The 23,102-nt window shown below is 42.2% G+C and overlaps 1 protein-coding gene across 8 annotated transcripts in view; it reads right to left on the bottom strand.

Annotated features, from left to right (window-relative positions):
* foxp1b (forkhead box P1b) overlaps window positions 1-22,586 on the bottom strand; it is a 183,801-nt gene extending 161,215 nt beyond the window's left edge. For 3 of the 8 annotated variants that reach the window (XM_084061312.1, XM_084061322.1, XM_084061316.1), the window contains exons 1-2: window positions 22,286-22,582; window positions 2,241-2,351 (exon numbers count right to left, since the gene is read on the bottom strand). The gene's annotated coding sequence lies outside the window, so the exon portion shown is untranslated. Of the gene's footprint in view, window positions 1-2,240; window positions 2,352-22,285 lie in introns of all 8 variants that reach the window. The other 5 variants (XM_084061318.1, XM_084061317.1, XM_084061321.1 and 2 more) reach the window with 5 other exon arrangements.
* Window positions 22,587-23,102: the final 516 nt, after the last annotated feature.

Raw genomic sequence — 23,102 nt, 5'->3', positions numbered from 1 at the left:
AAAACAACTGGGCAGTGCCCTGCAACCCCCCCCCCCCCCCCCCCCCCCGCTGCTCCTCCAGGACAGCAGACTGAGCCCTGCCCTTTCTGGGACACAGCCACAGAGGGCGCGTGAGGGGGGGATGCACAGAGGGAGGGAATGAGGGGAGGCTCAGCCCGACACCTTGACCTGGAAATCCTGCCTCTCCGCCCTCTGCTGTGTGGATAAGGGACAAGGATAGGAACTGCTCTCCTCCACAAGTTCAAGGGAAACACGCGCCCCCCCCCCGCCCTGTGTATCCAGCTCCGCCAGATCGAGCACAATAGCAGCGGAGGCTTTTTTATGTTTATGAGCTATCCTGATGGGGATACACATATCCATTAGAAATGAGCCAGCCCATGGAGGAGAAGGAGGAGGGAGGAGGCGTGTGTGTGTGTGTGTGTGTGTGTGTGTGTGTGTGTGTGTGTGTGTGTGTGTGTGTGTGTGTGTGTGTGTGTGTGTGTGTGTGTGTGTGTGTGTGTGTGTGTGTGTGTGTGTGTGTGTGTGTGTGTGTGTGTGTGTGTGTGTGTGTGTGTGTGTGTGTGTGTGTGTGTGTGTGTGTGTGTGTGAGAGAGCTGGGGAGTGGGGGGGATCCAGTATTACCCATGAGCAAATGCACCATCAGCATAGAGGCAGAACTGCCTTTTATGGCAACAGATCACAGACTCAAGCCATTGGCCACAAAGACCACAAATGAGGCGTTAAGTGTAGTGGCAACGCAGCAGAGGAAGAGGAGCCCAGAGATATGACCCTCATCTCACCCGTGCATGGTTCTCCTGCCTGCCTGCCTGCCTTCCTGCCTCTCTCTCTCGCTCTCTTTTTCTCACTTTCTGTCTTTTTCTCACTTTCTCTTTCCGTCTTTGGTGAAACATCACGAAACCAACCCTCCACCCCACGCCTCCTCCCCTCTTTCTTATTCCCATTTCATCAGTAAAAACATAGCTTTTAAAAAGGAAAAAAAAAAACACGCTGGGGCCCCACAATGCACCACTGCAAAAATAACAACTGTCACCAACAGCGGAATTCATTAAAGCAATGTTAACGTCGTGGTCCTCTAATGTAATTTCTATAATTGAAATTTAATTCTTATACAATATTTGGGGAGATTTTTTAATTGACGTCTGCTGTAATTAATTGCTGGGGAGAGGCACCGGGGCGGCAAAGTGAAGTTAAAAAACGCAACCTGACACAGAGATTGGGGAGGGGGGTAATGGTGGGGGTAATGGTGGGGGCCACTGGGAGGATTTCATCATCATGTACTCCCCCCTTCTCCCCCTCACCCAGGGAGAGGAGAGGATGGGAGCAGGGAGGGGCTGGACTCTTCTTCACAGTCAGAGATTTAATTGCACACAGATTCCATTACCTCTGCACAAATGTCACGTTCTCTTCTGATCAGGGGGCAAGGCAGCCACTGGCAGCGTGGCTGGCAAGCAGCCAGCCCACTATAGTGCAGAAAGTATTCAGCCAATCACTGCTCCCAGGGCAGACAGAGGTGAGGAGAGGGACGTTGGGACGGTACGGCATGCCAAGGATATTAAAAAAAAATAGATGTCACACCGAAGCAGCTGATGAGGCACCATTCAGGTAGAGGGCAGCATGTCATATTGTTCATTGATTTTGGCCATGCGATAAGCTGTGTAATTATTTAGATTCGGTTTGCAAATTATTATTAGTCAGGAAATAGTTGCATACTGATTATTGTGCCCGAGTTGTTTGCTGTGATACGGTAGGCATACATTTCAGACAACACGCAAGATTATATATTTCATGATGCAAATCTAGCATAGGGCATGAACTTACCACTACATACCACTTACTGTTCATTATAGAATGAAAGGAATCAAAACTGTACAAAAGACATAACGTGTCACCACAGACTTCCTTTACAGCTACCGTCATCAGCCTCGAGTTGCACTGAAGCTGCAGTACAGTTTGAGCACATTGGACCCCTTTGTAGATGAGGATCTTTGAGTATTCCTTTGCATTTGTACTTTTGCCATACACACACCCGACACGTTCATTGGTATGAATGGCTGAACAATCAAACTGATGAAAAGCACTTTGAGTAAATCTGTTGGGATTTACTTCAAGCTAATTAGGGCCAGATGCAAATTAGCCGAATGCGTTAGATCTCCCAGCATGCTGGCCTTTTGTCAGTCTACAGACAGATAGAGAACACACGTATGAAATGAGAAGGGCTATGGGGATGAATAGTCACATACCCTGATCACTGGTGTAGCACCGACTGGCATTCCATTCTTCCAATGACAATTCAGCTCACAGTGTTCGGGCCGGGGGGGCGGGACCATGGGAGTTTCACCGATGACACGCGTCTGAAAGAGAGGGGGCATGAAAGGGAAAGATAAGACTCGATTACAAACAGGAAGTGCAAAGGTGGGGAGAGTCCCTGCCCTGGTCCACCAAACCCACATGTACAGAAATTCCGTAACAGCTGAAGGAAAGTGAACGTGATTGTCTTCGGCCACAATAATTTGGCATACATTGTGACACACTGATTCCTGTTGACATCTCTTGGCCTAAATACATATCAGCATCAGCACATCCCTGTCGTCTCGTGTGAAATAAAGATAGTTGCACATGATGACAGACAACAAGGTAAATATCACTGTTGCATAATCGCATGACGCTGACTAAAATGTCACAAACCGCACATCTCATTCCCATGTACTCTGCATGCTCACAATGACGCAGTGACCTACAAACACATTGTCTTCACTGAAAATCTACCAAGGACTAGAAGAACTAAACAACAAATGTTTGCAATTTTACATTGGTTTGTAAGTAATAAATGACCCGTGGCTCCAGAAAAAAAATCAGCAACAAAAAAAAACAATCCATTCCATTTTGTTTATTCAAAAACCTGGTGTGCAGCAACAACATGCTCATCTGTAGGCAGATAAACAAGTGGAAAGATGCTAATGACTTCCAGATATGCTCAGATCATGCAAATGAAGCAGCAGAATGAACAGTTTGGAGTTTTTCCTGTCATAGGAGGCATGGCTGTCTTGTGGTTAAGTATGTGTGTGTTTGCGTGTGTCATTTTTGCTCCTGTGATATAGGGCCTACAGTACGTCTGTACGACTTTGGCACATAATGTGGCTTTGTGTCTCTCCACTAGCAGGATGGGGCAGCAAACCAGCCCCCTGTTAATTGACCCTCTCTATGAGAAAGCATGTGTCGAAAGACCAAAATCTATAACTCTGCCTCTGTAGGCCACGAAAAAACCAGACACAACAAACCGCAGGCCCGCCATCCCAACTCCTCATAATTCACCAGTGTGGAATTCAGCTAACCCCATTAGTACGGGCCGTTGTTTCCACAGCTCGTCTACATTCCTGGACCCGCCATCGGCCTCTGAGCAGCCCCAGATAAGACCCCTCTGATTACTCGCTTGCATGCCTGTCATTACTCCCAAAAAATATGTTGATCCCAACAGACAGCTTCGCCCCCGTGAATTTACGGCCGCACCATTGTGTCTCCTTTGTGCTCAAAAGGGGGCACTTGCTCAGAAAGGCCCCTCTCACTTTGAGACCCCTAACAGAAGGCACTTAGGTGGAAGTCACGGCCGTGTCTTGTCATGCACAATTTACAAGGCTGAGGCTTTAGAAACTACTTGATAAGATGATTCAAAAGACACTGGATTTATGTGTGGTGTCACAAAAGGGACACTGAAATACCACACAGTGACACACACTCAGGAGGGAGCTCTGCTTTGGAGTTTTTATTGCAAATAATTAGCAGGATTGATTTAAGCCGTGGTAAGATTTTAAGGCTATCTGCACATAAAAACACCAAACAACCAAATGCTAAAGTATCTGTGTTAATACCTTTTAACGGCAACCGATGTATTGCATCTCTTTGCCTTTGTGGCCTGTTTCATGCCAGCTGCTCAACACACAAAAACCTCCAACTTTCGCAAACATGTGGTTGCAATCCCCCTTTTCACACAAATTACAAACCATGTCAGGTTCAAAAGCAATGCCATAACCAGCCACTTTAAAAAAGAAAACACATGGGTTAATTGCCGCTTATTTGTACGTCGACTTTCCAGGCAATCTAAACGTGTACACGTATCTGGCTGCCCCTCTTTGCTGACGCCTACGAATGACTGACAGATGTCAGATCTACAGCCATGGGGTCTTAAATAGCACAATGGTCAGACCATGGGGCCAACACCGTCAGTAAGGGTTGTGTGGGTGGGTTCAGTTCCCAATGGGACCTCCCATTCTAAAAATGTTCGCACAAGTCACTTTGAATTAAGGCATAAACCAAATGGCATGCGTTTGTGCTATGATGTGCTGTACTGTACTGTACTGTGCAATCCATGTATAACCCCTGGTACAAACCACTGCATCTCCAACTGTCCACCTCAAGGAGAAGCCATATTAGGAACAGGAAACAATAACCAAAACAATTATTGCATTCGCTATAAAAAAAGAGTGAGATCTGTGAGATGGATCCGACAATGTGACACGTCGACTGTACTCGGACTGACTCACACCCGGAGACCAGGTAGGTGAGAGCGATCACGGCCACATTGGGGACACTACACTCTGTACCGGATCAATGGCTCGACCCATTAAAGTAACGCCACTCCCGGTACCTCATCTAATAAGGGCCAGCCTCTGGGAGATCGCCCCTCGCTGACCCACGCTGCTGGGGACAATTATAAGAGAGTGGTCTTTTTCAGTGCCGACGCCCACTTGACCCGGCAGCGCAAAGGCACCACGGAGATCCACATGATTTAAACTCCTCCCTAAGATGTGCTGACAAGGTTAGAGGGTCAATGCAGACATTAACAGGTCAGTGTGTGGCCCACTTGGGAACAATTACTCCCAGTCACAGCTAAGTGGACACTTGATTGAACACGACGGAGGCAGGACACACTTCCCACAGATAACAATCCCCAGAGCCATTTAGGATAAAAAGCCCTTGTGATACAGCCTTTATGGGCAGAATTCATCTTCCTTTTCCCTTTTAAAAGAATGTGAGAGTGTGATAGAGAGCCATTCTCTGGAGGAGATGAGTTCTCTCGCAGCATTACCATTTTCCAGCAATACCTAATAGCTGCTTATAACACTGGAACAATTACAAGGTGACTGGGAGAGAAAGCTAAACAATGACAAGTGCTGAACATTTCATTTTTCATTCCTGAATGACCAACAAAATAAATCTGTCTGTCCTCCGGCTGCTGCAGCCTTTTATGGAAATCTCCTATTTTCAAATGTAACACGCATTCTTGTTCTTGCCGTGTTGAAAACAAAAAAAGCATTACAAAGAACAAAACAAAAGATTCATCTCAATAACCAACACAAGGACACACTCGAGAGCCATCAGGCACTGTGAGACAGACAAGACAGACAGCAAGCAATATCCATATTCACTCCTTCATTGAGCTATCATCTCTAATTACTGTAGATGTGCTACTGTTGCATTGTCTTTTCTTTTTTACTTTTACGGTCCAACCTTTAACCTACTGACAGTCTGACCCCCCCCCCCCCCTCCCTCCCTCACACCACAGTGAATAAAAACTTTGCTTGGAACATCTGGTACCTTATCCGCACAAAGTAACAAACACACTCCAGATATCCGTGGAGATTCATGTCACAACTAAACAACAAATAGTTTATGCTTTTTTTTTCATAACGTGTGGGCTCAGCTTCTAGTGTAAGGGGAAGAGAAAAAAAAATACTAAATACAAAACAGATGTTTGAGGCTAACTCTTGCAGATAAAACAAAATGCGCTAATGAGCGATCTCAATATAAAACGGTCACTCATCTCCTATAGTCTCTCCGTACGCGTATGTTGCTTATCGATCCACAAACACATTTCCCGCCCAATTTGCATAAGCTGTGTATTGTTTGCGGTGTTGCCCCCCCCCCTCTTCCCTCTGTGCTTTGTTTATTTATTTCTGTGTTAGAAAATCAGTTCCACATTGTCCTCGCTGCGTAGCGGTGGCTGACGCCTGCAGCTGCTGGCTGTTAGTGGCTGGAGAGACGATACAGTTCACCACTTCTCCTGGAGCAGACAGACACACACTGAGCTGCACAGCTGCACATGATGAGACGGGGTGTAAAAAAGAATAGCAAGCTGAGAGGAGAGGAGAGGAGAGGAGAGGAGAGGAGAGGAGAGGAGAGGAGAGGAGAGGAGAATTTGTCTTCCACGGGTACTCTCCATAAATAGCTTCTTTTATATTTCTAAATATGAGGGTAAAGAAATCACTTCACCCAAGAGCTTGGTGGACATGTCCCATTACAGAGTGCTGCTCATCACTGATACCACCCCCCCCCCCCCCTTCTGTTTGGAGGAGGACACAGAGGAACCAGGAAGCAGTGTTAGCGCAAAAGGAAACGAGATGTAGCGAAGGGTTTCTCCCCTCTATCTCTCTCTCCCACCCTCCTCATTAACTGGGCTCCTTTCCAATTCATTTAGTACCCCTGAGAAAGAGAGAGAGAGAGGAAGAGAGAGAGAGAGAGAGAGAGAGAGAGAGAGAGAGAGAGAGAGAGAGAGGGGGGGGGGGATAGAGAGAGAGACAGAGAGAGAGAGCCTTCCCTCAAGAATTTACCAAGATGACACAACATTAGCCCATTTGCGCATGCAGAGTGGGAGCAAGCAACAGGCTCTCTCGCAAGAATGACCTATTGGTTGTTGTAGCAGCCAGGAGTTATTTCCCGGGACGATTCTGTAACCAAGTGGGCATCATGTGAATACCATCTGGGTACCACTTATTTAATGCTGGCAGTAGTCCTGTGGCAGCCAGCCTGGCAATGAGGAGAAGGGAATAAATTGCATCATTTGCTTAACATCCATTTGCCGTTGTGCCCGTTAAAAATCCATGACTAAATAATTTGGTTATTTCGGCCGCCAGTTACCGCTGTCAGCCAAATTGCGTCGTACATGCAACAAACAGAGCAAATTGTCAAAGGGCTGATAAAGGGAGCTATCGAGATGTTAGCCCCACAAAATCGCATTTACTAAGTATATTAACAGCCCTCAATCCATTTACACTAAAGAATTCTCTCAGTGTGTTATGTACCGCACACCACCCATAAACAGACAATAAACACATTGTAATTATAATGCCAACTCTTTAATTACGTGTGCCTTTTGGGGATGGTCTAGCTCGCTGTCAGTGTGATGTGAAAGGATTGGGGGGGTGTAGGGGGTGGAGATCAAGCCTCAGGCCCAATGAGAACGATATTCCCTGCACTCATAGCGTGTTAGAAGGCAGAAAATTCAATTGGCACGGTTCCAGGGACGAACAGTCCAAACAACCTAAATCAGTGGGGACAAACTCCATGCAAATCATTTACATTAGCACAAGTGCAGGGAGCAGAAAAAAAATGTCTCAGGTTTCACACCCACAACATGAAAGCTGGGGAAAATCGCCAAACCAAGCGCAGCTTCAGTTGGCCCGGGATGTTTCTCAGAAGGTTTTTCCTCAACAATATAAGAGTAGTAATTCACTGGACAGTGAATATCCCTTAGAATTTGTTTAGAATAAAGCCAGGACAGAGGAGCCTGGTTCAATAATGCATGACACTAATGATGTCAGGGTGAGGAGTTTGATTTCCATTGGGGCCACCCAAAAGTGACATTTGTTTGGAAAATTGGGAGTGAATGATATGATATACAGCTCCAAATGTGGTCCTATGATTCTTTGAGTCTATAGGATGCCCCACAACTCTCAACAAGTATTTGACCTCACAGCCACTGAGGGAAAGCAGACAATTATGTAAGTGGTCTGTAATCAAAAAGACCTAAGATCTAATATAGAGTTAGTCTAGTATAGGGATGTAATGGTATGACATTTCACAGTGACTGTATCTAGCAAAATACTGCGGCGTATGGCATTTCCCGGTATTAAATGAAATAATGTAAAATAAATAAATATAAAATATGTAATTATTATATTAAAACGTATTATTGTTCATTGACTTCAGTCATAAAAGTATTGTTTAAATGATATAGAGTTTATATAGTTGTGGCGTGAAGTCACAGATCTGCTCTTTTGGACGAGACACCGCCAAACTATGGAGTTACGTTCGTTAATCTTAACCATAGCTTTAACCAGTTGTACCTGGTCAATGGGATGGCGATCACAAAAATGACTGATGGATGTATTCACTCCCCTGGCGACAACTTTCTTTTGACAATGCTTGCAGATTGTGCATCACCCTAAGAGTTCTCAACGGGCCTAAACATTAAGGCCCAGACCGATATCAGTAAGGTGAAGCCCAAACTGAGACCGACCCGACCAATTACTAAAATAAAAAAAACACGATTTAATGCCAGCGTGCGTGCAGGCCAAGGGGCAAACCCCCTTCGCTGGAATTGAAGCTCACTTCCGGGTTCTCGTTCAGCCTGCTGTTCCTATTAATTGCCCAGCAGATGTAACAATTTCACCTTCTACCATTTGCAATACATTATAATCTCAACAGAAGTCAATGAGGTTTTGGGTGAACTTTACACTTTATTTTATTACCTTAGTAAACCTTTTCATAAACACTTTATGTTTTCAATCGCTAGTTCAAAGTCTTTTTTTAATCATCATGATATGCGTTCTGTAAATTATGTTCCCATTAACACATTGTGTGCCAGAGGTTTATTAAAATAGGGTACATCTAGTGCCAGCATATCTTCCATCCACTTACGTTGATATGTTTCGTGCTGTAGAAGCCCCGACGCGGAAGTGCATGTAAACAAAGCGTGCGTGCGAGACGGCGGCCAATAGCATTAATTGCCAGTTGCATTTCAGACCGGATATAGAAAAATAGGCTTCATTTACGGTCTGTAAAAACCAATGGCGCAACGTTGTCCATATTTCTTTTTACAGTCTATGGTGCCGACTCAAATCAAATAGCATTACGGCCAGGATATGAGATATGAGAGGACCCGGATGATTAGGGAACTCAATTCATCCTTGACGGAGCTATCGTTTTGTTTTGGGAAGCAATAAAACTCTTCCGAAATCAGACACTTATTTGGGGGATAAAGAGGTGGGGCCGGTTCGTGCTTGCCATTTTTTATCACACCCGATGTCCTTGTGTCAATGAGTGATACTTTTTGTTTTTTTGACAGGTTGGTTCGCCTAACCTAGAAATCAGGCCTAGACGCTCCATCCACTGGAACATGGCGCTGGCTGTTACAGCGAAATTGATGAGCTGCTTAACTAAATATGTTTTTGATAGATTGATTGAATAGCTTGTTTCCATTGTGGTCCACCTTATGGACTTCTAACGCAACGTCAATATCCGAACATAAATCACTATATTAGGGCAGTTTTTATTGGGGCTGAACAATATGGACAACATTTCTATCTCAATAGCGATACGATATGACAATGGGTTCACATTTGTCATTTCAAGTGTGGTAATAGTAAAAACTAAGAATTCTTAAAAAAAACTGCACATTACAAGTCAATATCACTCTTGTTTAGTTTTTTTATCCACCATCCCAGAACCATCGCAAAATAAAAATGGAACCGCCCCAAAGTGAATATTGAAAAAAAATATTATAATTTATATTCGGGGCACTGCTGGCCTAGCGGTAAAGGCCATACCACATATAGCCTCTAATGCAGCCTGACAGCGGGTCGTGGGTTCGAGTCCCGAGCTCCAAGACCTTTTCTGTGTGTCACTCCCTATTTCATGTCACTCTCTCTACTGTATAGTATCAATAAAGGCAGAAAAGCCCCAATACCCAATATAGCTGTGTTTTCACTACAGTGCCAGAATTTTCCCAGCAAAATAATTTGCATAACTTGCTGGAATGGCAATGGGAGAGACCGTTTTCACATGCTCTCCTTGGCTCTCCGTTTTCATTTGTTTATTTTCTAATGGTAGTACTTTATAAACACGCGAGAGGTGACTGCAAGCATGCTTTAAGTTTAATCCATCGAAAGAACAGAGGATAAGCGAACCGCTCTCATATCTTTTTTCTCTCTCTACCATTCATTATCACGGAGACACAGGGTTAACAGGTGGAGCTGGCAGATCTGTTTCTATCCTAAAAGCTCAAGACATATCTTGAATGTCAACTTAATCGATCGTTCTTTTTCTAAACGGCCACTTATTAAATCATATTAAAAACAGCTGTGTGCTGCCTTCAGGTGTTGCGACTTGCGAGCACTGTGAGCAGTGAGCACTGAACAGACAGTGTGCCTCTCTCTCTCTTTTCTCTCTCTAAGGGAGTGAGACTCTCACCCACCCTCTCCCTAAATAACAGAGCTAATTTTACTTCGTAGTTGGACAAGCCATCTCCATACAACATATGTATTCTCTCTCTCTCTTTGTCAACGTCATCACACTATCCCAGTACTTTGATTAAGCGTTTTCACTACATGGACATTTTTATTCCGCCAGTACATTATTACTAGGAAGCTTGCCGTAAAATTTCAAACACCAAAACCTTTCACCACACAAGATCAGTGCCCGTTTTCACATGTGATGAATTTAAACATTTCCACTACTATACTTCCTGCACTTTGGCTATGTGAAAACAGTGTACATGAAGCACAGCAACGTTTCGGTGAATGGGAATGCGATGTGTCGATCCATGGAAAGGAGACGCAGACAGCAAGATTTGTCTCTCAGCCAGCCCAGAGCTTGTAGATCGGCAATTTTCACCTAGGGTTGGATACAGTTCCCAGTTTGACAATGTCCTCCATCTCTTTCTGCTAGCGCAGCATCTTTGTCTCCGCCAGGCCGAAGGCGTGGCCAAGACAATGTTTTGCCCCCTGTCCGTCCGTGTGTTCGTCCGTCTGAGTACAGCTAATATCCAGCACCGTTGGACCGCACACACTCTCACTGGAGGCCAGAGCAGAACCTCTTCCCCAAAATGTACCGTTTATGCCATTTTATGAACTAAATATGGGGAAAGGCATGACTCTACTTGAAAGAATGAAGTGAGTAAGACAATGTTAAAGTTGTATTATGTTTTTTTAATGGAGCTGCATTGCGCTGTGCATAATATGTATGCACATTTTCTTTTTTCTTTTTAAATTTAGCACATGTCTGTGTTGTCACTGCTGTCGTATGCTACTGACTCACCTGCCAGTGAGGAGCCCCCACCAGGAGGACGTAGTAGAGCCTTCGTCCTACTCCTCCCGCCCAACACTCCCTGCTGACAGGTGCCGCCCCAGCCGGTAGGAGTACGTGTAGTGACATAGATCACCCTCCCCGCCCAGCTTCCCTTCCCCCCAAACACGGGCCAATTGTGTTCGTGTAGACACTCAACAAAGCCGGATGCACCACGTGGATTTGAACCCACAACCTCCGTGGTGGTGGGCAGGGACTTTACCACTGCGCCATCCGAGCGCCTATATGCATGCAAATTATGTGAGCATGCACGAAAATACAGCGGGATCCAAAATTCTTACAGTATCAATACTGTGATTGTTTCATACTGCCGGATACCTTAAAAAGGGTGTATACCTTTACATCCCTAGTCTAGTATCTCTAGTAGTCTGGTAAAAGCTTATGTTGGACTAAGATCCCATTAAGAGTATTTTTTTTCTCAAATCGCTAAATGCACATTGCACACTAAAATGTAATTTGCTGAATGACATCTCTCTGATGAGTCACTGGCCAGGCGATGTGAAATGTCAGCTCGGCAATGAGAAAGCGTCTCTCTCTACCATTGTTTACATATTGACTGGCAATGTGTGGTCGGCCCTGATGAGAACACAACACATGACTTCCACTGCCATGATCTCACAAACTGGAAAAAGAGCAGTCACTGTCAAGCTGGTAAGAGGGTGTGGCATCATAATCAGTGAAGGTAAGGGAGGACTTAAAGGACAAACAAAACAAAACTATTATTGGCTACAGGAGCATGAAATCAGACATTACAGGCTGGCTGGTCCTTTAACCACTTCCACTGCAATTTTAACACAAAAAAATTGTCCCTGCCCGTACTTTGTCCCCCCCATTCCCCTGTCTGTGTGAGCTTCGGCTGAACACTTCAATGTGCCCCGCGAGGTCTTTTTACACAGTGGTACTATAGATAGAAGAGACCAGAGTGAGTGAGTGAATGAATGAGTAAGAGAGAGAGTGCATGGGGGATACAGGATTCTCATCCACCATCCATCTCATATTCTAATGCAGCCATTATGTTCTAAAAGAGGCTGCTCATCTATTCATTTTATGAGGCATTTGCAAAAAAGATGACACTGCAAGAGGCCCAGTCCGAGTGATTAAAATTCTTTGAATTAGCCCTTCAATCACGGCATACAATTGTGCGTAAAGTACACAGAAATGCACTCAGAAGCCTCATCCAACTCTCCTCCATAATATGAAGTGAAGTGATTGATTTACTCATTTCTCATTCTGAGTTGTTTTCACGGGGAAGAATTGATTAGTCAACACATTAAAAGCTGGTATATCATGCGCCCCTATGCGCAACATGGAAAGGCTTTTAGAAAAATATCCAATAACTCATAACTGCTTATTGCTCAAACCGCACCATATTGATAGAGTTTAACAACAGGGGTTGTAAAATATCCAGCAAAAGGCTGTGAATCATGAATAGTAAAATGGTAAACAGTAGTGAGTTGGGAGCCAGGCAACAGGGCGACATGATGCACATACAGCCAAGTTGGCGCTTTGAAGTCACTTGTCAGTGTCACTCTATTACGCTAAAATTTCATAGTCAGTACTTTTAGGCCAGGTTCACGTTTTAGAGAAATGCTGCAATAACATCCGAGTATCTAGACTGGGAAAGAGGGCTTGCTTATTAAAGGAAAGGAAAAGTTGATATATTTCTTTCCTCGTAGAGAAAGAACAGAGGAAAACAGATGAAAAGGAGTATCAAGGTGACTCACAAGTATTGCCTCCGTTTCAAAGTAACAAAAAAGGTACATGTGTTGTTGTTTTTTTACTTTGTAATGAAGCCCTATTAATAAAGTATTTTTATTTAATAGAGGAAAAGATAAAGAGAGTCACCATGGCATATTTTTTTTTTTAGTCATCAAAAACAAAAGTATATGACTTCAAAAACTAAATGTGGGCACTCTTTCAAAATGCCAAAACAATAATGAACGAGTGTGGGTTTTCTTTTTTCCTCCTTTTTTAATCTAGTCAGCAAACATGGCACATAGTTGGCTATAGTTTCTGGCTTCAACACATAATTCCGTCTCGGGCAAATCTATTGACCAAAAATGATAAACAAAAAAATAGCACCTGTGAAAATAACCATCTCCAAGTGAGTGGTTTGGGAATGGAGCCCCACCCTGTTTACAGCGCAGAGAACAAAAACAAACTCTCTCCATGGAGCACGGGCAAACGCAAGTCACACGCTCCAACCAATACAGGCAAACAACAACAATATCTGAAGCTCTGCAGGGAGACCAGGCTATCAGACAACAGAAGCTCTCACACAAACAAGGTGTGTGTGTGTGTGTGTGTGTGTGTGTGTGTGTGTGTGTGTGTGTGTGTGTGTGTGTGTGTGTGTGTGTGTGTGTGTGTGTGTGTGTGTGTGTGTGTGTACTGTGCGTGTACTGTGCATGTGTGTGTGTGTGTGTGTGTGTGTGTGCACTGTGCGAACTGTGTGAATCAAGAGAGCGAGAGAAGTGTGAGGGCAAGTGCATGTGTGAAAGCATGTGTGTGTGTGTGTGTGTGTGTGTAGGCTGAAACGGAGTAAGAAAAATAATGCTACCCACTCCCCCAGCTTCAGGTCAAGTGAATCATCGAGAGCAAAGGGAAGACACCGCCGTCGCCCACGATTGGCAGCAGAAAACCACATCGGTGTGACTTCACCGCGCCAGAGTGGGTATGTTCAGTACACTCACCCTCAATGTCCAGGGGACTCTGAATGAAGAGGTAATGAATCTCACTTAACAAGGCCATTATCAGTGGAGGAACTAGTGCACTGTCACGAGGGAGTCCCAATCCACGTCTTTCACATCCACTAGTCTTCTACGGTTACACACGGCCATGCATGAACGCTACCACTGATCATGCCATCTGAAAGAAACATTTATATATAAAAAACGCAATTCTACTTGCGTGAGTCTGGACATAATACAGGTAAACAACGTACTGCACCTACAGTAGGGGACACTGAACAAACTAGGCATCAATGAGGTCCCCTAGTTAAGTTATAGTCAAGTAGCGATTGCGATCACCTGAATACTTTAATTAAATTCTGTGACTCCACACTCATTAGCATTTAGTTTCCTCTCCTAGAGCATTGCATCTTGGGTAATAATTAATTACTGCATCCCAATTACCACCCAGCTGGAAAATATATATCAAATAAACAAGCAACAACCTGTCAATTAGGCGCAGCCTTCATAGTAGGTTAGAATAATGTTTTCTGTGCAATACGGGGGGCCTTGTGACAATGTAAGGTTAGACTTCAAAGTGAATCAGATGTGCCTCAACACATAGGTTTGTAAAATAATTACATCACAAGTAAGTTGTCAAATTAATAATACTGTGACAGTTTAAAAGCACCATGATACTATGAGAAAATAGCGGAAAATAGCCTTTCTACAAGCTCACAATGCATCACGATGCAATGTGTTGTGAACTCACTTTTTTTATGAATACTTTTTTGAATGTCTTCAGTTTCTTTTTAGAACATTTCCGCCTATAATGACATGCCCAAAATAGGGATACCAGGGTTAACATTAGGAATGGTTAAAGAATGGTTACATTAGGCAATCTGTCAACAAAATTTGCATTGCTGCTCTCTCCCGGTCTCCATTGCTCTCCCCTGCTTCTTCCTCGAGCCCACAGCGCTCCCGGCTCAGATCTCAGCACTCTGATGGCTTATCACATAGTGAGCAGCAGGGCTAAGCTGGAGCCATGCGCCCCAAAGACGTGATCAAAGCACACCAAATTTGCACCCGGCACCGATGACGGAGGAGCGAGCCCTGCCATGTGACGCTGCTTGTCAGGGTGGTGCTGCCAAGTAAAAACAGCAAAGAAGCAAAGAAGGACAGGGTTCCTGGAGTTACTTTGGCCTTATTACACACTGCACTGCGTACACCGTGGTAAAGCAGGCTGCATACTGTCGGCGACGACTGTGAGGGTTCTGATTTTCAAAAGTGAAATTCTCCAATGTTGGAGTTTACAGCGTGCAGCAGACCTAACATGATTTCGGCAACAGTCACATTCCAACACTAGCTACCTCAGGAAGCCACCAGCCACCACCAAATGCATTCAGGTTAATATTCTTGCCCTCGTTTTTGATACATTTAAAGAGGCAAATTGACTGGGTATGGTCACAGTCACAGACAATAAATGATCACACAACAACATAAATCAAAAAGTGAAACCAAGTGGGGAAGTCACTATTGACCAGCATTTCCCAAAAAAAAGGGTCATGGATCCGTTTTTACATTTACTATAAAAGATTGAATGTTTTGATTAAAGAAAAAAGATTTTCAAACATTTAAAAAAACTAAACATTTAGTCAAAAATATTGAAAATAGCAGATCGGCTATTTTCACTATTCTTGAAATAGGGATTAAGTGGTTAATTCATCAAGTATTTTTGTAAGTTTGGGTCCCCGGGTAGACACTATATTCCTCCTTTGGGTCTTGAGCTGAAAAGGTTGCTATAGTCAACAACAGGTGTAGCAAATGCTAGTCACAGACTGAGCATCAGGCATCCTGATTCCTAAGAAATAGCCTACGCCTCCAGTGTTCCTTTCTTGTTCTTTATGTGAACTCTTGGCTGGTTCCCAAAGCACATAACTACCACTAAGTACACTATATTGCCCACTGCACAGTAAAATCATGAGTGTTAATTTAACTCTCAGAGTGTAAACACAGACCCATAATCTCAATAGTTAACTCAACACTCAGGATTTTACAGTGTAGCAACAAACTAACCATCTCAGTGCTAATGCTAATATTTCGAAAAAGACAAAAAACACAGATGATGGTAAATCATAATTCTCTAATGTGTCCATGTATAGGTTTTGTTGTTATGACCAAACCCACCCAGACCCAATATATAAAAAGACTGGACAACAGCTGATAAAAACAGGTGCAGAGGTTTAGCCTGGCAGCTGAACACAGATTGGAGCATATGTTTGGACCTCAGACGTCAGCCTGAAAATGTTTGTAGCTTACCTTCAACGTACCCTGAAGAGATGCCAAGCTGTGCTGCTCAGGAAATTCAGATTTCAAGTTGCTATATGCTAAGAGGCTCTTGCAACAACCCTGGAAAGTGAGCAGGGAATCACATATAATACTGCAAGTAGTTTGTAGCTAGTAAGATTTTTTTCAGCCAAGACGTTACACAGAGAACCAACCAAATAATATCAATATGTAATCTCAAAGTCAAATCTAAATACATTTTAAAAATGGTGTAGTTTTACCTGGCTTGTTTTTTGGGTAAGAATCGAATACTGGAATTAACATCAGTGCACTTTCTCTGACATGTGAATCAATAAACAAATAACCTTTAGACTTGTACCAAACTTAGAGTAGGTGTAGTTGAAACCAGAACACAATCCAAAAAATGTAACAAGAAATCAACCAGAACAATTCTACCTTATTCTTATCATATTTTCTTTAACTGACTCAGCAAATATTAATACGCACTTACAAATATTTTCTTTTTGCCCATGGATTATAGAAAATACATAATAAGTTGTTTGTAAACAGACAGTGAAAAGTGTAACTGTTTTACAGCCATTTAGGCAAAACTGAACGTGAAAATTATAAAAACATTGTTCGGTTACTAGCAGATTTGCACAAATATGCAGTTGTTAAAACATGCTTTGCAGTTTCATTCTTTTTTATTGGTTTGGTCAATTCTCAATTTCCTTTTACCGAGTTGACATACAACGCGATTATTACATTGATTAACACATTCTGTGAGTAATGCATCATGAAATGTTACTTTCATGAGTAATGAAGTAATAACGCATTACTTTAACAAATTGGGTAACACTGTAACCGTTAGTATGTAAAGGAACGCAATACTTTCAGAAATGCATATTTATTTGCTAAAACTTCTAATGAATTCATGCACGCTACGAATGACAATGCAGTTCGTCTCTCCCATTCGCTTTTTGGAGTTTTATTAGATTTTTCTAAACATAAACCATGCACCAATAGAGGGTGCTGCTGCAGCTTCTGAGTTGTTTGTGTTTCATCATGACATTTAAATTTGGGCTGGTAAAATAGCATTTTAATACCACTAACATTATTGTGGCAATCTTCTCTATTCCATTAGTCTACCATCTTCCAATTCCAAGAATTGTATTATTATTTAATATTATGCCTAGTACTTTTGTGCTTAGAGTAATGCACAAGTAAAGTAATGCATTAATTAGCATAGCAAGTAATATTGTAACCGTAACGTATTACTTTGAACTTAAAGTAATATGTAATATGCAATGCATTACATTCTGAAAGTAACTTCCCCAACACTGTCAGTATGAGGCTTATCTCTGATAAAGCGTAGTGATATTCTAGGTAGGGTTCCCCTTGGGACTCCCGACTTTGGACCCCTTGGATCGAGAAAAAAGAAAAACCTCTATCCTTCGGACTGAATCCCTCTCAGCTGTCAACCTCACAGCCGGTAAAGTGGGATCTGTGACAACCAACTCAATTCAACATCTAATCTGAGCCCTAATCCAATCAGACAGAGCCTGCCGCCTACGGGTTGTAGGACACCGAAAATGATACACCACCCCATGCGCTGAAAAATACAACATTATGGTGACTACATGGCCAGTAACCATCCGCCCTGGCAAAGAATCATCAATGAGTTATATATAACTTAATTCAATATATTAATCCTCTTATTTCCACAAGTAAACGGTTCACAGTGTTATATGATAACATCACATGAAGTGATTGAACAATCTCAACCATTTTGATAAGTATATGCATTGACTGCATTGTATGACAATGGCAAGCCTATTGTTTCAACTTATTTATTTATTTCACATTTCTAACCTTGACCTTATAGCCAATATTGAATTTAAACAATATGTCATCATATCTGAGTAGGATTGATTTGAAACTTGCACCAGCGTTTACTTTGAGTTGAAAACGCCCCAGGCCCAGACGAGCTCCACTCACTCATTCAACATCCCAACACACAAGCAAGCGTACATCTCAATCTCAGTGTTAAACAAGGTACATTTCAAGCCAACCGCTCTTCACTGCAATACTGTTCAGTGCTGTGGAAACACTGTAGATGCAATCATTATTTAGTAGGACACTCAGATTATTTAGCTTTGCTAGTCTAGGTTATCTCTTTCAATCAGTTTTTTTAAAGGTCATCAGCGAAGAGAGAGAGAGATAAATATATCAGATATTTTCCTGCACTGTTCTCAAGTGTCAAACAAGCATTCACACAAATCAGCTTTTTATTGTCTGTGTACACACACTAGAATCCAAGGTGAAACACAATGAGGTTGATTCACAAAAGCCAAAGACTGACGTTTAGAAAATAGGCATCACAAAGAAAACTTGACTCAATTTTTTTGGCGTGGGCAGTGGAACTGTTGCCAAGGGCTACATATTGATGATGTGGCTTGTGCCGTAAAGTAAAAGATATTTTGCTGAATAACACACCCTGCAGTTTCATTAGGTAAATTAATCTTTCGTTAAGATGAGAATGAATTGCCTCTGTGTCCTGTGTCTACCCATCAGGCATCAAGTACACCAGGCTCATCAACCACTAAAAAGAAAAAAATATAACCTACTACAGTAACATAGAAAGATGGACAAACAAGAGAATAGAGAGATACATAGCCTACATGCATAGATGCAGACATGCATAATCCGACAAAAGACAGAAGACACATTTTATCAGAGCAGATCATGCGTATCCCAGCGCTGCTGTATCTCTAAAACACAGCGGCAGTCAAATGCATATTGGAGAAGAGTTTAATTGATTGTAATTGCATGCTACCCCACTTCCTCCTGTGTAGACACATGACATTTTTGTCAGTGTCCCAGCCTTTATTAAGGACAGATGACAGTGGAAGACAGTAATTAATGGCTGCATGAGTAAATGGTTAGTCCCGAGCATGTGCGGTCTCCATGGAGACCAAGGAGCTGCACAATGCTCACCTGAGGCTGTCCGTTCTCTTGACCAATGGGCTTCCTCCCTGGCATGGAGCGCACAGTGTGCCCGGGCATGGCACAGAGGCAGAGCAGCTGCCTGGGCACACCACAGGAGGCGGGACACACTAACCTTTACCCTGCAAAATATATTGTTGTGCCTTTCTTTTGTTATCGCTATCAATTCATCTACTACTACACACTAATAACAATGCGGCGATCATATTTACACTGTAACTGTTCCTCTTTGGGTTGCATGGACAAAATGCAAACAAATTAATGTGTGGGACTTTCCGTTTGCTTTGTGCAACAACAAAAAAAAACATTACAGACAACAGGACTAAAGGCATCTTGCATCAAATTAAGAAACAAACAACACACGGCAAGCCAGCAAATGAATCAGAAAACCACAATAAAGTGAAGTGCAGATGCAGAAGCTCATTCCCACACTGGGACAAAAATATCTCTTCTTATCGTTCAGTTGCTAGCGAGGGTGCAGAGGCAGTTTACAGTCTCTCCATAGCCCAGCACTGGGCATTTCAATATGTGTTCACAAATACTGAGCCGTCAGATGAAAGAGGGGGCCGCTCCACTCAGGGATGGGAGTCCTCGGACTGAATGCATGAGTGACTGATTAGTTTCTTCCCAATTTGGCCATAGCTCTCCACGTAGAGAGCCTTAACAAAAGCCTGTAGTCATAACTCGTTGAGGCCCCAACTAGAAATAAGAGACTTTCCAAACAACATCATATCGCAGATTGCAAATCTTAAGGAGATTGTGCACAGCATACAGCTGCTTCTTCCTCAAATGTAAAGTTACATTTATTCAGTCAGAAAGGCATACATTTTTTCTGTCTAAAACCAGACAGATGGGACAGTGTTAGTTTGTTCTCATCATGCATAGCTCACTCGCCATAAGTTGAAGAATCGGCAGGGGGAAGAGAATAAAAAGGCTGGACCTCTACACACACACACAGGCTGTGTCAAACACTGTGGCTGGAAAAGTTGCAAAGAAAGTTCACCCTGTGCTTTAAAACCTGGGTCAGCATTTGCGAACGTCCATTTCTGCATAAGTGAGCACACAAAACCCTGTGCCTGTTCAAATAGTCTGCCGCTCTCTCTTTCTGTCTCAGGCAGCTCATGACAACAGCCCAGCAGCAGCACTGTTTGATCTCCAATGTTTTCCTTAATCTGGGTTGTCAAGGTTCGCTTGTTGGAGGCTGTTTACTTTACTTCTCCTACAAAAAAAAGTGTTTTTTTCTTTCCTTTTTTCCCCCGCAGACAATGACTAATCTCAAGAAGACCAAGGAGAAGGTGGCAATGACGGCAAGAGTTGTTAAAGCTGCAGTTGCCTTTTCATTTCATTTTCATATGGTCTTTCTTTATCCATGTTGTTTCCATCTGACGATTGACTGGGTCTCCTTTTTTGTATAGAAATTCACACTGAACTCAGTGTAGCTGTCTGTTCATAGGTGTACTCTATCACTAAAAACAAATTATTTGTGCGCTATTCCTCTTGTTTGAAAAAGTGTGTGTGAAAAAGTAAAACACCTTAAGTTAAGCATTTCAGAATAGGCAATCATTTATATAATTATTATTATTATTATTATTATTATTATAATAAAAACATTGCATTAAAAAAATCAACAAAGTTGAAAAATGGAACACTGCAGTTCACAAATGTACAACTAATTTATGTGTCATGGTTTTATATTTGATTGTATATACTTTTTAATGAAATGTCAAAAATGCTGCCTAGATGCAAAAAAAAAGATGTTCATAAAAAGTTTATTGAAGTTCAACTTTAAATGTTTTTTTTTCTTTCTTTTTTTCTATGCATAACCACACATCTTGCAATCATCTGGACATTAAAACAAATAGCCTTAAGAGTTTAATTGGATTATCACATTCTGATAACTGGAAGGTAATTCAAAATAACAAAAATTCAACTCTGCTCTGCTTTTTACAATAGGCTAGTAATTATATGCTATGTACCTTCATCCTATTTACCAGCATGGCCCCTAACTATTAAAAGAATTACAATTTTCCACAACCATGCAAAACCACATAAAGCCACATATTCAAACTTCAATCAGAAATCCACTGAATAGGCTCTCCTATATAATGAAAGCATGGTCTTCCAACTTTTAAGAAGATTATGATAATCACAGTATGAATGTATGATTAATCTAGTAAATAACCATGTATGCAATAAGTTAATTCTGAAACCAATATCTACTTCAAATTTAGCAGAGTTGACAAAAAACAGACAGACATAGTAGCCAACCACACCAAAAATGTGTTTAGGAACTTTCACATCAAAGCAAATAACGGGCAGTCAAATAAGCATGGATAACCGTAACTACTTGCATGTAACAAAACTGAATTAATAGTTACACTTAATCACAGATTACGGCCATTGTAATGTCTTTGTGTTGTAAAGTATACTAAAGAGTTTGGACGATAGGTAGCACGTGGGGGAGAAACCCCTTCCCTGATTGTGTTCCAACAAAAAAAAATCACGGCACACAAACTTCAACTTTCTCCACAATACTGTACTTTAGAAAGTTGTGCGTGCTATCCTACTCTTACTACCTTCCACTAACATAGTTTTATCCAACGTTCTATAGAAATTGACATAAAGAGAACATTTTTTAATCAAAGGGTATTTGTTGTAAAGGGGAGGGGGGGTCGGTGTGAAGAAGGGGTCGCGAGTAACAACTAAGAGGAGCAACTTTCCAAAAAAGTAACACATGATGCCATCATCATAATGTCTCTTTTCTTCACACCGCTGGGTTATTATTATTATTACACAGTCCTCGCCAACAATACTACAGGTGTTGTTTTATTTGTTGTTTTTATTTCGCCATTGAAATGTTTCTTTGGAAGAAAAAGAAAGAAAGAGAGACAAAACAGCAGCAAACAAAGCCCCAAACTCCATGTGTGTAAGACAGTGGTTTCTCAAAGTGGATTCCAGGGGGTCTAAATGGACCCCTTGCAAGTCTGTAACTCTGGCGGTGTACAAATGGAACCAATTTCGGGTCCATTTGGTTCCATTTGTACACCGTCAGAGTTAAAGGGGAGACCTTGAAATGTAAAAGTTTGAGAACCGTTGGTGTAAAAGAAGTGACAGCGACCACAACAGCAGCAGCATAACAACAAGCGAGAGAGAGAGAGAACATTATCATGTTGGTAAAAAAAACTTACCGGAATGAATCGACACACAACGGTCGGTGCGACGGTGTGGCGCACGCGGCGTATATAACAAGAGATAATCAACTGTGTGCACGAGCGTTGTATACCGAGGCGAGTAACACATGCAACAATCACACTGTAAATACTAACAAGTCGTATTACTCCGCTCGGGAGAGGGAACTAACTTAAAACACACAGCGGTGAGAAATGTGTCTGTGTCGCATTCACGAAGAGCGTCGTATCGTATAAAGAGAGTTTCACACTACTGAGTGTGTGTGTCTCATACATACGAGCCAACGAGCTGCTGTTGCTGCTTCTAAATGTTGTTACATTTTAAACGCGCCAAGAAAAAGAAAAGAGGAGAGAGAGAGAAAAAAAAAGAATCGCGGATTTGGATTGTTGTTATTTTCTGATGTTCCAAGTCCGTGACGTCACATCCACCTGCTGGGGTAAACAACACTACTCTGTTGCTCAGATCAGATCCCCTCTCTCTCACACACACACAGGATTAAAGTCAGAAATAGTCCAGTGGTGGAAAAAGTATTAAATTTTTACTCAAGTAAAAGTATAAATACTGCAATGTAGAAATACTCTGTTGCAAGTAAAAGTCTGGAATTCTAAATTTACTTGAGTAAAACTAGAAAAGTATTGGTATCAACATGTACTTAATGTACCACAAGTAGAAAGTACTGCAGAATGTCCCATTTCACAATTTTTCAAAATGTATACAAATCTTTTGAAAATAGCCGATCTACAAGCTCACAATGCCTTGTGATGCATTGTGAGCTTGTAGATCAGCTATTTTCAAATGGCTGAAATATATATAGGG

This window comes from Gymnoscopelus microlampas (genome assembly GCF_963454915.1).
Source record: "Gymnoscopelus microlampas genome assembly, chromosome: 7".
In the NCBI taxonomy this organism is placed as follows: domain Eukaryota; kingdom Metazoa; phylum Chordata; class Actinopteri; order Myctophiformes; family Myctophidae; genus Gymnoscopelus; species Gymnoscopelus microlampas.
Note: the sequence above shows the minus strand (reverse complement) of the source record. Positions and strands in the feature narration are given on the sequence as shown.